Source organism: Setaria italica, chromosome III (assembly GCF_000263155.2).
Source record: "Setaria italica strain Yugu1 chromosome III, Setaria_italica_v2.0, whole genome shotgun sequence".
NCBI classification, from domain to species: Eukaryota; Viridiplantae; Streptophyta; class Magnoliopsida; order Poales; family Poaceae; genus Setaria; species Setaria italica.
In genome coordinates, this window is record NC_028452.1 from 20,647,995 (window position 1) to 20,659,394 (window position 11,400).

Sequence of the window (11,400 nt, forward strand, 5' to 3'; positions counted from 1 at the left end):
GGAGCTAGCGCCGGGGTCGGACGTCCTTGGTGAGGCCAGCCAAGACGTCAGTGATCCCTGTCCTCGCCGTCCGAGGAGGGATCCCACTCGACCGTCCAACCCGGAGGGAGTTGGGGTGGCCAAGTGCCAACAGGGGAGGACTCGAGAGCAGCAACTTCACCTGAAAAAGAAGAGCCACAACAAGGCTGAGCTACTAAGCTCAACAAGACTTAACCGACCGGGAGTACGCTACCCCACCACTTCTAGACATGCAAGGCTCTTTGGCTGAGGGGTTTGTTTGCCAAAAGCACTATGTAGGCCCTTATGTTCAAAGTTTTAGCTCAGATTCCAAGTTCATTATCCGGTCTAAGTTAGCAACTTACTCTAGGCAAACATAGAACCAACCAAAGGGTATATATATATCAACATCAAGATCATGTCATCATCAGATTCCTTTATTACTCAGGGTAGCATAGCGATCAAGCAGTCTCAAACTTTGAGAGGCACAAGAATCGATTCGAGTTCTTTAACCATGCATGGTGAACCTAACCTCACGACATCCGCGCACCACCGAGGGTTGCTTCCTGTGTCGGCCTTCCCCATCAATCCCCTAACCCGTGTCGGGCCTATTTCGTTTGGTGCAAGGTTCCACAGACCCGGCCTCTGTCGTTCTATGACCACGCTTGCCACCACGTGCGGCCGCAGGGGAACTCCGTTCCAAGGACAATGGGGTGACCGCTCACGTCTAGGTTCAATCCGGTACTAGGCTTCCTCATCCCATAATAAGTATGAGGTTAGTACTTTCAAACACTTGATCACGAACACCACCACTGTCGGGCCTTAGCAAGTTGCATAGACAGACGGGGCGATCAGCCGACCACCAAAAAGTTAACCAAAACCCTGCCCCGTCCATCGTCCTTATAGTTGTGACAGAAGGAGAACAACCAACTCCTACAACTCGCGAGTGACAGGAAATCACTCGACTTTTACCGCTTCCTATTTAAGCAAAGCATCTACTCGGTCCAACAGCTAGTGTTCAGATCAAGGGATCTAAGTCATGCATCTACGGTTCCAAACAACTCCTATACGTAAATGCTCAAACAAAAAGAAGAAGGCATGCACAAGTTTGGGGAAAACTGGGTTCATGCTCCGGGGCTTGCCTTCAAACAAGGAGGAGGGAAGCTGCTCTTCTGTCTGGGCGGCTTCGGCTTATGGAAGCGGGAGCTCGGCTACAACTACTTCTTCTTGCGCCGGGTGCAGCTCGTAGAAGCCGTCAGCGAGACGCAACTCTACATGAATGCAATGCAAGAGTTAGCATTTAGACGGTTATTTCAACAGCAACACTTGCAAGTTTTAGCCCAGAAACTTTGTAGCAAAGCTACGGAAAAAGGTGGGGAAGTATACTTGGGTGGGTGGAGATCAAGATATAAGGGTTGGATGGTAAGGAACTTATGATCAGACCCTTAGACTAGAGGAAAAGATGTGCTGGGGGTCCTCAGACTTAACGCAGAGAAGTCCCCAATTCTTGCACATATACCCTCGGGTTAAGGAAAAAGATACAGCCGAGCCCTCGGGCGAGGCGGAGAAAGGGTCGACGAAACAGACAGGGTCGGGCGAGATGGAGAAAGGGGTCGGTCGAACGGATAGGGTCGGACGAGGCGGACAAGGGGTCGGACGAACAGAAGGGGTCGGACGAGGCGGAAAAGGGGTCTGCAGCTTACCTTCGTCTTACAGGTGAAGCTCGGGGTCGGGAAAGAGCAGACTTGGGCGGAAGGACTAAGGCTTGGACAGCAGCGAGGTCCGGTGGGGCTCCGGCGGCGGCGGTGCTTCTTGTGGACCACAAGCAAGCTCTTGCGCAGTGCGGAGGAGCAAGCGACTGGTGGATTGGGGAAGGCAGTGTTGAGCGGAGAGGAGAGCTTCTCAGGAACTTAGGTGGTAGCGCTTTGAGCACGAACAGAGAGCAAGGCGGGAGGGCAGCGATGGCGAAGGGAACTCCGGCGGTGCTCTGGCATTCCCTTTTATTGTTGAGCGAAAGAGAGAGAGTTGGAGCGGCACGAGGATCGGGAAGAAGCGATGGAGTATGCTGCCCGGGCGACGATTGAGCAGCGGTGCGGCAGAGTAGGACTTCGGGGATGACACCGGCGGCCATTGGGCACCGAAGACAGGGCGGCGCAGGCGCGGTTTTGCCGGTGGTTGAGATTTGGCGGAGGCGGGCATCGTCATGCGGTGGATCTGATGGAAGTGACCGGGGGAACGACGCTAGAAACGAGTGCGCACAGGTAAGAAGACAGGCGGGCTGCGGTCGCGCGGGTGAGCGCGAAGCAACAGACTGTCGGGGCGCAGATCTGGCAAGGCGGGAAAGGAGCTGTCGCGGCCGGGTCTGGATTGGCGACGGAGGAATCATCGCGTAGCGCAGTCTGGGCGGCGCGACTGTGGGGGAGCGGCGGAAAAGACGGGAGGTCTCGAGCCTTGCAGCCGGGTGTCCGGCGAGGTGATGATGGGCGCGAGCGGCGAGGCGCTGCAGAAAGGGTTGCAGCGGGCTTCCGCTGCGATTGGGGAAGGGGGCGCGAGAATCCATCCGGTCGCGGCCAATGATGGGACGGAGCGGTGGTCGTCGGAGGAAACGAGCCACGCGGCGGAGAAGCTCTGAAGCGGGCATGCCACTCGAGTGCGTCTGTCGCGGGAGATCTGGGAGAAAGATTTTGTGGGTCCACCGATCAGATTGAAAGGAGATTGCTGTTGGGAGGCTGAGGAGATCCAACGGTTTGGGTTTGGGGTCGGCAGGGGTCGGAACTGAGGAAATGGCGGAGAGGGGTCGGGTCCTCAGGGGTCGGGACCGGTACTGAAGGTTGAGCTCTTAGACTCGGGAAAGCTGAGACAGGGGATTCGGGATTCAGATTAAGATTAACTTGAAAGATTTGGGGTCGGTCGTCACACAAAGGCATTAATAAATATTTCAATTTTTATTTATTTTATCCTAGGGTTTAAGAATTTTTAATGCATAAAGGAAAATAAAATAAACCTAATAAAATTGGTTTCACTAAATTTAGACAATTCTATAAATTCTAATGATTTAAATATAAAAGTAGGAATTTAAATCTATTTTCTAAATCTAAAACCCAACAGTATCCAAAACGCCCCCCTTCTGTACTTTTCTCACGCAACCCCGGCATACCCCACATGCTGACACGCGGGCCCCGGGTCAACAGACCAACCCCCAGCCTTGACCGAGAGCGGGTCGGTGGGTAAGCGTCGAACCTCGACGTCGGTGATGTTCCTGGCAACGGGGAGGCCTCCACTAGACTCGCGACACCCTTCCGCATCCCCTGATGGTGTTCTAGCGGTGGTTGCTTGGACGATGATGACGAATGGCACAAGACCGATGGCGGCGCATGTTAGAGGTATGCCCTAGAGGCAATCATAGAGATGATGATATTCCATTTGTATCCATGATTTGTATATTGTGTTCATTGAATATCCATTAAAGGCTACTTGAATTGATTTGCAATTATGTGAATTGTATGTGAAACTCTTTACTTGTATGGTTATTCTAAAGTTGTCCCTAGTCGGAGTTCATGTGAGGACACACATGAATATTAGATTAGCACATGTATTAGTTGATGACTATGTTTCACAAGTCATGGACATGGAGATGTTGAACTAATAATGTGGACACATGTGGAGACATGTGTTAGGACTGACCCAACACGAGAAGTAGTTCTCTCTTTAAACAACATATACGCTTTGTCCTTAGACCTGAGATTGTCGCATGTATTCTAGATGTGGATTGACCTACTTAGGGGCTATCAAACGCTACGCCGTAACAGGGTAGTTATAAAGGTAGCTTTCGGGTTTGTCAAGAAGCATGCTATGAGACATGGTCAATCAAGATGGGATTTGCCCCTCTCTGATTGAGAGTGATATCTCTGGGCCCCTCGAGTGATCGGATCAGAAAATGCATGGCCATGCTACGTACGGTTAAGAGTTAATCTACAAAGGGATTCCGAATCACAGGATCGAGAAAGAGCGGTCGGCTTGAAGCTAGACCAAATATCGTGAGGCAAAGGGAATAGCATGTATATTATGTTGTGATGGTTCGTCTGATATGATCTTCGTATGCGTATAGGAGTTGGCACGTCTTGCTAGAGGCCGCTACCGACTATTGGGCCGAGTAGGAGTACTCGGGCCATGTCTATACGTATCCGAACCCAAAGGGTCACACACTTAAGGGGCTGGAAGCCCAATTCGGATCTTATCCGAGTTGGATTAGGTTTAGGAGTACTAATGGGCCTCGGATCCAGAGGCCCATCAGGAACCCCTATAAATAGAGGGGTGGGGGCGCCCTAGGGTTTCACACCTTTTTGCGAAACACTTCTGCCGCGCCTCCCACGCCCTCGCCTGTTGCAACTCGCGGATCTAGCAATCCGGCTTGCGACGCTTCCTCCCTGCACGTGTGGATACCTTGGAGGTGTTGCGCCTGCAGCACTTGGACGAGCCATCGACGAGCCGCCGACGAGCCACGACGAGCCGACGACGAGCCGCGGCACCGGAGGCGATCTTGCTGTGCACGTGGACGAGTTGCTGAGGAGCTGCTGGACGTGATCGACTACGTACGACTACGTTGATCGACTACGTACGACTACGTGATCGTCTTCACTGCACCGACGCATATCTACATCTTCCGCACCAGTAGTGCGTCGAGTGGTAATCCCGTGATCCTTATACGGCAGCTCTTCCTGGTTATACGCGGTAGAAAATTTTGTTTTGCGCTAGCGTAGCCTACCTCGTATCCCAACAGCGCAGTGATGCTAGACTGATCGTCGGCGCAAAGCTCACTGGCGGTGACCCTATGGCAACAAACGACGCTGCAGCCTCTACCACTACACTAGCAACCCAGCACGCCCTCCAACCCGAGCAAACCATGGTCGGAGCAATGCTCTCCACAGCGGCGACCATGGCACAAGCACGACGCACGGCAGCGCGAGCGTTCTGGCCATGCCGGCGGGACTCTAAGCCAACAAGCGAGGCCTACACCATCCCTAGCTCATGCGTGACCTACCCAAACCCTTGGACCATGACTAGAACTTCGGCACAAGCCATCTCCACGGCGGCGCCCTTACCAGATCCGAGCGGCGGCCAGAACTGAGGAAGAAGGTGGCGATGAACCGAGGTTGTGAGGACGGTGGCTGGACGGAGGCTGTCGGGACGGGTTTTTGGAAGGGCCTCAGGGTGGTGTTTTTGGCAGAGCGGACTAACTGGCGGTGGTGGGACACCAGCGGAGCAGAACGACAACCGGGCCACGGTGAAAAGCAGCGCATGTGGTGAAACAGATAATGCCGGCGGCGGAGCAGAATAGCGATCGGGCCGCGGTGAAAAGCAGAGCACACGGTGAAACAAATAATGCCGGGGGCGGGAGCAGTAAATATATGAAAGTTTCACTACCTTCCCGAGCGCCACCTCCTGCCTGCTTGCCTGGTCTCGTGGGGCTTGCCTTTACTAGCGCGTGGCACGGCGGCAGCGCTCTTGCCATCATGGGCAACAGCTGTGTGGCATCGGGCCGGCCCTGCTCTTCCTTTTTCTTTTCCCCAATTCACCCCGAAAGTTCAGCTTTCATTTGTGCCCGATTTGCAATTCAAGGTCCTGGATTTCCTTTAAGAGAAGTTGCAGAGGATCATGTGTTCTACATTTGATTGATTTGCATCGGGATCAAAAGATCACTCCATCACCTTGAATTTTTGCCCCCAAGTCGAGTTAGGGTTCTGCTCTGTCAGAACTGAATTGACCCCTCCATTCAGTTTCATCAGAGACTTCCAAAACAGCCCGATGCTTCACTTTGAGCTCAAATTCAACAACTCAAACTTGGTTTATTTTGCCAAACAGCTACTGGAATTTGTTAACCATATGACAGGGCTTCTATTTTGCCTCTTAAAGCCTAATGCTTAGATATAAAATCTTCCAAGATTTCAAGCCAAAATAGACCAAATCTCACTGTCCATATAACTAAATTGGCGATTGCCATTTGGTTTCGTCAGTTAAACTAATAGTAAAACATTCAAACTTTGAGCTTCCAGAAAAATTTGAAGTTCCTTCTTTCCTTGTCCAACAACATGCTCAAACTATTTACTGGACATCATAGTCCACTTATAATCCAAAATCTTTCAATGTTTATATGAAAAATCTTCCAGAATTGAATTTCAAAGTTGCATACCGGACACTATTTTTAGACTTCACTCAGTTCAGCAACTAAGTTGAAAACTACACAACTTTCAAAATATGAACCTCATTTAAAATATGAATCCTTGGTTTCTCTAGCAAACAACAGGTCCAATAGATTCACTACATATCAGAGTCCACTTGTTTCCCAAAACTTTCCACTTTCTAAAGCTTACATGAAAAATCTCTCAGAAAAAAATTTCCAAATTGCCAACTTGCCACTGTACTCAGACATAAAAGTTTTTCTGATGGAAACAATAACTTCAATCAGCCACTTTGATTTTTGAATTTTTGATGCCTTTGACTTGAATTTGGTCTCTAATTTGATTCCTTTGAATTCTAAATACCTCCAAGGCTTGACTTCATATTTTTGTCGAATTTCTTCGAATTTGAATCTCAAATTTGCATTTTTGGTCAAATTTGACCCAAAGTTGACTTTGGCCCATAATATCTTCTTATCATCCAAAATTCATTATTAAGACTTTAAGGGCCATTCTTAAACCTTTAACAACCTGGTTGTTACATTTTGAGATCGATCCAGCTGTATACTAACTGCGGTAGGAGCAGTGAGTACTAGTTCAACGTGGCACCCTCGTAGGCTATGATTAGGGACTTGGCTAAGAAAACATCGTCTCCTCTAGCTGATGCTACTGCAGCTTCGTAGCTCATGAGGAACTAACGAGGGTCATTTTGCCCATTGAACTTTGGTAGTGAAATTGTCTTGTAGGTTCGAGGCCACAAAACTGTTTGCAGACCTATGGACAATGGAGACCTTTGGTCGATTGCTACATAGGCGCATGTCATCACTGGCACGTTGGTTAGGATTTGCTTGCGAGATGTTTGCGGTGTTCACGACATATTGCTATCTCAAGGGTGATGGTTGTGTTTGCGGTTGTGGTGGCGTGTTTTGTAAGTATTGCACTTGCAATTCTGCCAATTGTTGTTTTGCTTGATTTAGTTTTGCTATTTTTTGGGCAGCTAGACGTTGGGCTTCTAGTTCTTAAGCAAATCTTTCTTTTTCTTGTTTTAGAGTCTCCAGTGGCTTTAGGACCAAGGCCAACTCCTTTTATGCTGCTCCGAGCTGATCGTTGCTTGTGCTTGTCTCAGGTTGTGCTTGGTTTGTAGCTTCCGCCTTGACCCTTTTTTTCTCGCTTCTTGTTCGTAAATTATCCTCGACTCTCTTTAACTTCTCTATGGTATTTGTGTCATCTTAATCAACATGGACAAGTCTTTTCTCTTTAGCCACAGGGTTCTCTCTTTTACCCTCAGCGGCTTCCTGTAGTCCGGTCTTCTTCTTCCTCGTTTGTGACATCGTGGGTTGTTTTGTGGCCAAAAACATGGTGGGCGCCTCTGTTGGTGTCAAACAATTTCAACACCGAACATATTTAGAGTTACAAATAGAACGGAGCCTTCCTTTTAATTGAAAAGGCGTTCTTCCTTTGCAATAGGGTTGGGCTCCCCTTTTATAGTGATCCATGGCCTACTTTACATTCCGAAAATGTCATCTCTAAACCACTATATCCCTAGGACATGTGGTACATAAAGGTCATTAAGGAACACGTGTAGAAATTAAACTTTTCCACGTGGTCACGCTTCTCATACCTTTCTCCCTCTAACCTTGAGACTTAATCTTCATTTTAAGCCGATCGTCCAGCATCGAGGCTTCATCCGCGATCGGAGACGAATGCCCGACCTCGAGGCGCCTGCTTCATTGAGTCTTGTCAGGAGGTCCTAACCTCGCATAGTTCTTCTTCGAGCATCATTCCTGAGTAAAGAGTAAAAAGATAAAATCTCGGTGTCCAAAACTGACTCCGAACACTCGAGGGTTAACCTAGTGGGAGTTAGCAATTATTGTTGTCAATCACTACCCTCGAGTCCTTCCAGGATCAGAGGTGATGCAAGGATACGAGATTTACTATTAGAGGTGCCTCCATAGAGCGTGCGAGGTTAAAGGGGTTCCGCTTTCCTTGCTGCTGATGCACAACTTGCGAGGTTAGTCTTGAAACTTGCTAACGACGTTCGAGGGTAACTGAGTTTTACTCTCAGGGGGTGTTTGGATACTTGAGCTAAAGTTTAGTTCTTGTCACATTGAATCTTCGGATGCTAATTAGGAGGACTAAACATGAGCTAATTATAAAACTAATTACATAGATGAAGGCTAATTCACGAGACGAATCTATTAAGTCTAATTAATCCATGATTTGATAACGTGATGCTACATATTTAATTAGGCTTAATAGATTCGTCTCACGAATTAGCCTCCATCTTGCAATTGGTTTTGTAATTAGTCTATGTTTAATACTCCTAAACAGTATCTAAACATTCGATGTGATAGGAACTAAACTTTAGTCCATGGAACTAAACGAGGTCTCAGTTTGGAACTCGCGAGGCTAGAAAGACTCCGCACCTCTTTATACTTGATGTAAAACTTGCGAGGTCAAAGGGTTTCCTCTACCGTGGACGGCGCTCGAAATTGTTCAGCCATGGTGGAGGTGACATCCCGAGTCACTCGCCATAGGGTCGTCATTGTTGGAATATATGGGCTTGGTCCAAATATTTATTCAATTACAAGGATTAAAAGCCCACTAATAAATGCTAGAGAGTTAAGTGCTTAGTCCCACATGGGGATTTAAAGAGGATCTTTACTGACTTAAATGGTGGACTTTGAGTACACCTATTGTGAAGTCGATAAAAGAGATTGGCATGCCACACGTGCGCACGCGCTCGCTCGCCTCACCGGGCCGGGCCATGGGCGTGCCGTGCCGAGCCGAGCCGACGAGCGAAGCGACGCAACGCGATGTGTGTTGTGAACCTTTTGCAGGTCGTTAGAGTCATCAATTGAATCAATCCAGTGACGGCTAAGGACTAAATTCGGGAATATTCTAACGGTTACTGGTTTGATAGCCTTGATTGCTGGGTGAATTGATTTTGTTTGATGACTGTGCTGATTACCAGATCATGTCCAGGTTCATTGTCGCTCTCTCATCGCTCAGCTATATAAGGCTCTCTTTCCCCTCCTGCTAGACTCGCACTGCACCAAGTACTCCTTTCAGGAGACTTCTCTCTTCTCCCTCTGTTTTTCTGTTGCGCTCTTGTATTTCCATCGCCAGCACTGCGCGCAAACATTCTAGCGAGAGCAGAGCCTTCGGAATCTCGCCTTCTGCCAGAGATCCTACTCGGGATAGGCAGGTGATAAGATTTTTGAGGAGCGTTGAACGCGACTGCTCACTCCCTTCCTGATCGACTACTTCTTGGTGGCCGAGACGTTGATCGACTACTCCCTCTTTTTCCTGGAGGCCGTTCGAGTGACTGCATTGCAACGACCTCTTCGTGCGTCATTATTGTACGACTACATCGACTGAGGCCATCTCACGACTAGTATGACTAGTCCAGATGGTAACGGCGCATCCGGTGCCTCCGGCACCAGCCCCGCCCCAGGGTACATTCTAAATCATTTGTGCCTATTTTCGTTCCTGTTTATTAGTTGTTTAAACTTGAAATCTGGCACATTTTATCATATCACCAAATCACTCAACATATTCATGATAATATTTTACATGTTTAATTTAAAATTAAAATATGCTGAAATATGTCTAAATTTCTAACAGTCATCACTCTCGGTTCCTCGATCGCATATCAGTGAATATCAGTGCACGTCGCAGCCTAGCATGCCGTGGCTAGCCGGCTACGGCCTAGGGCGGCCTGGGCTTTGGCCGGCCGCGGCCACTGTGCCGTGCGTGCATGTGCTCAGTGAGGATCCGTGCGACGAGCCGACGACCGGCGTCGTACGCTGTCGCGTCAAAATGATCGGCGGTGGTGGTGGATGGATGGATGGATGGGGACAAGCTAGGCTTCTAGTAGCAGCAGCTGCTGCTGCCTAGGCCTAGAAGGCTTTTAGCGTGGCAGGCCTGCAGGCTGCACGAGGGGAACCGGAAGCAGGAATATCTCGCGGTACGGCGCGGCCACGGGAGGGAGGACGATCGCGGCGCGGGAACATGTGGAGTCACCCGTCACGTAGGCATAGATCGTACTGAGTGAAAGGATGATGTGGATCGGTGGAGAGGAGAGGAATCCAATTTCTTTCCATCCATACGTGTTGCGCTGATCCCTTTCTCTTCTATTGCGGTGTACTCGACGTTGGTGTCCTTGCCGAACGTCCGTGACTCGTCGCTTTTTTTGGGATAGACCGCGTTAGCGCAATACGGAACTGCACACCCTGCTACGCTAACTGGAGTGAAAGTAACCAGGCTGCATGTATGGTTAATATTTAGCTAACGTTATTTAGAAAAAAAAAGTAATATTTACTTTAAATTGTTGGAACTTTTGAATGGTGTGTCCGTTTCAAATTTCGTTTGATTTGAGCTCTGCGCGACAAGACGAACAAAACTAGATCCACTTGGATATATTTTCAAGAGTTTTTATATTAGTAACAACTTATGTGTAAATGTGTGATCGGAGATTATTGAAAGAGTTGCTACCAATAATATACTAAAATTGTCACATGGTATATGCATTAGGTGGTATCACAAAACTATATTAAATTTGATACACAGTATGCACATAAGCTGCAATCGTAAAAAATATATGATAAACATCTTACGTAGTAGCAAAGTATGTCATAAGTTGCTATTAGCAGAAATATATTAAAATTATTACATGGTATACACATAAATTGATATCATATAATCTGTATTACTATGTAAAGGTGTGAACAACTTATTTGCACAGAGTATAATAACTTATCTACTATATATAGTAATTAAAACAATGTGGTGACTTATTTAGATAGTTTAGTCTTCATAATGGTGAGTAATACAAATGTAAAAATTTATTTGTGTAGCAATTTATGTACATAGTTTGTCGAGAGATTTACACATAAGTCATTCCATCCTTATAAGTAGTTACCACACTTAATATAAGTTGTCAGTACATAAAAAATGTTTCAAAATTTTCTGTAGATCTCAACATAAGAAACAAGCAGAATTGAAAATGATACTTCATAAGGAAGTTATCATATTTTTTAGAAGCGAAACCAATAAAAGAATTGCGAGTCACAGTAGCCCACCTCCATCCCATCGGGCAGTTAGACGGCAACATCAGTCACGCTCTCATACGATAGAACGACCCGTCATTAAATAAACTTTCCTTGTGGGATTTGCTTGATGCTCTTGGTGTCGTGCAACAATGCAGGCATAAGATTTCGGTGAA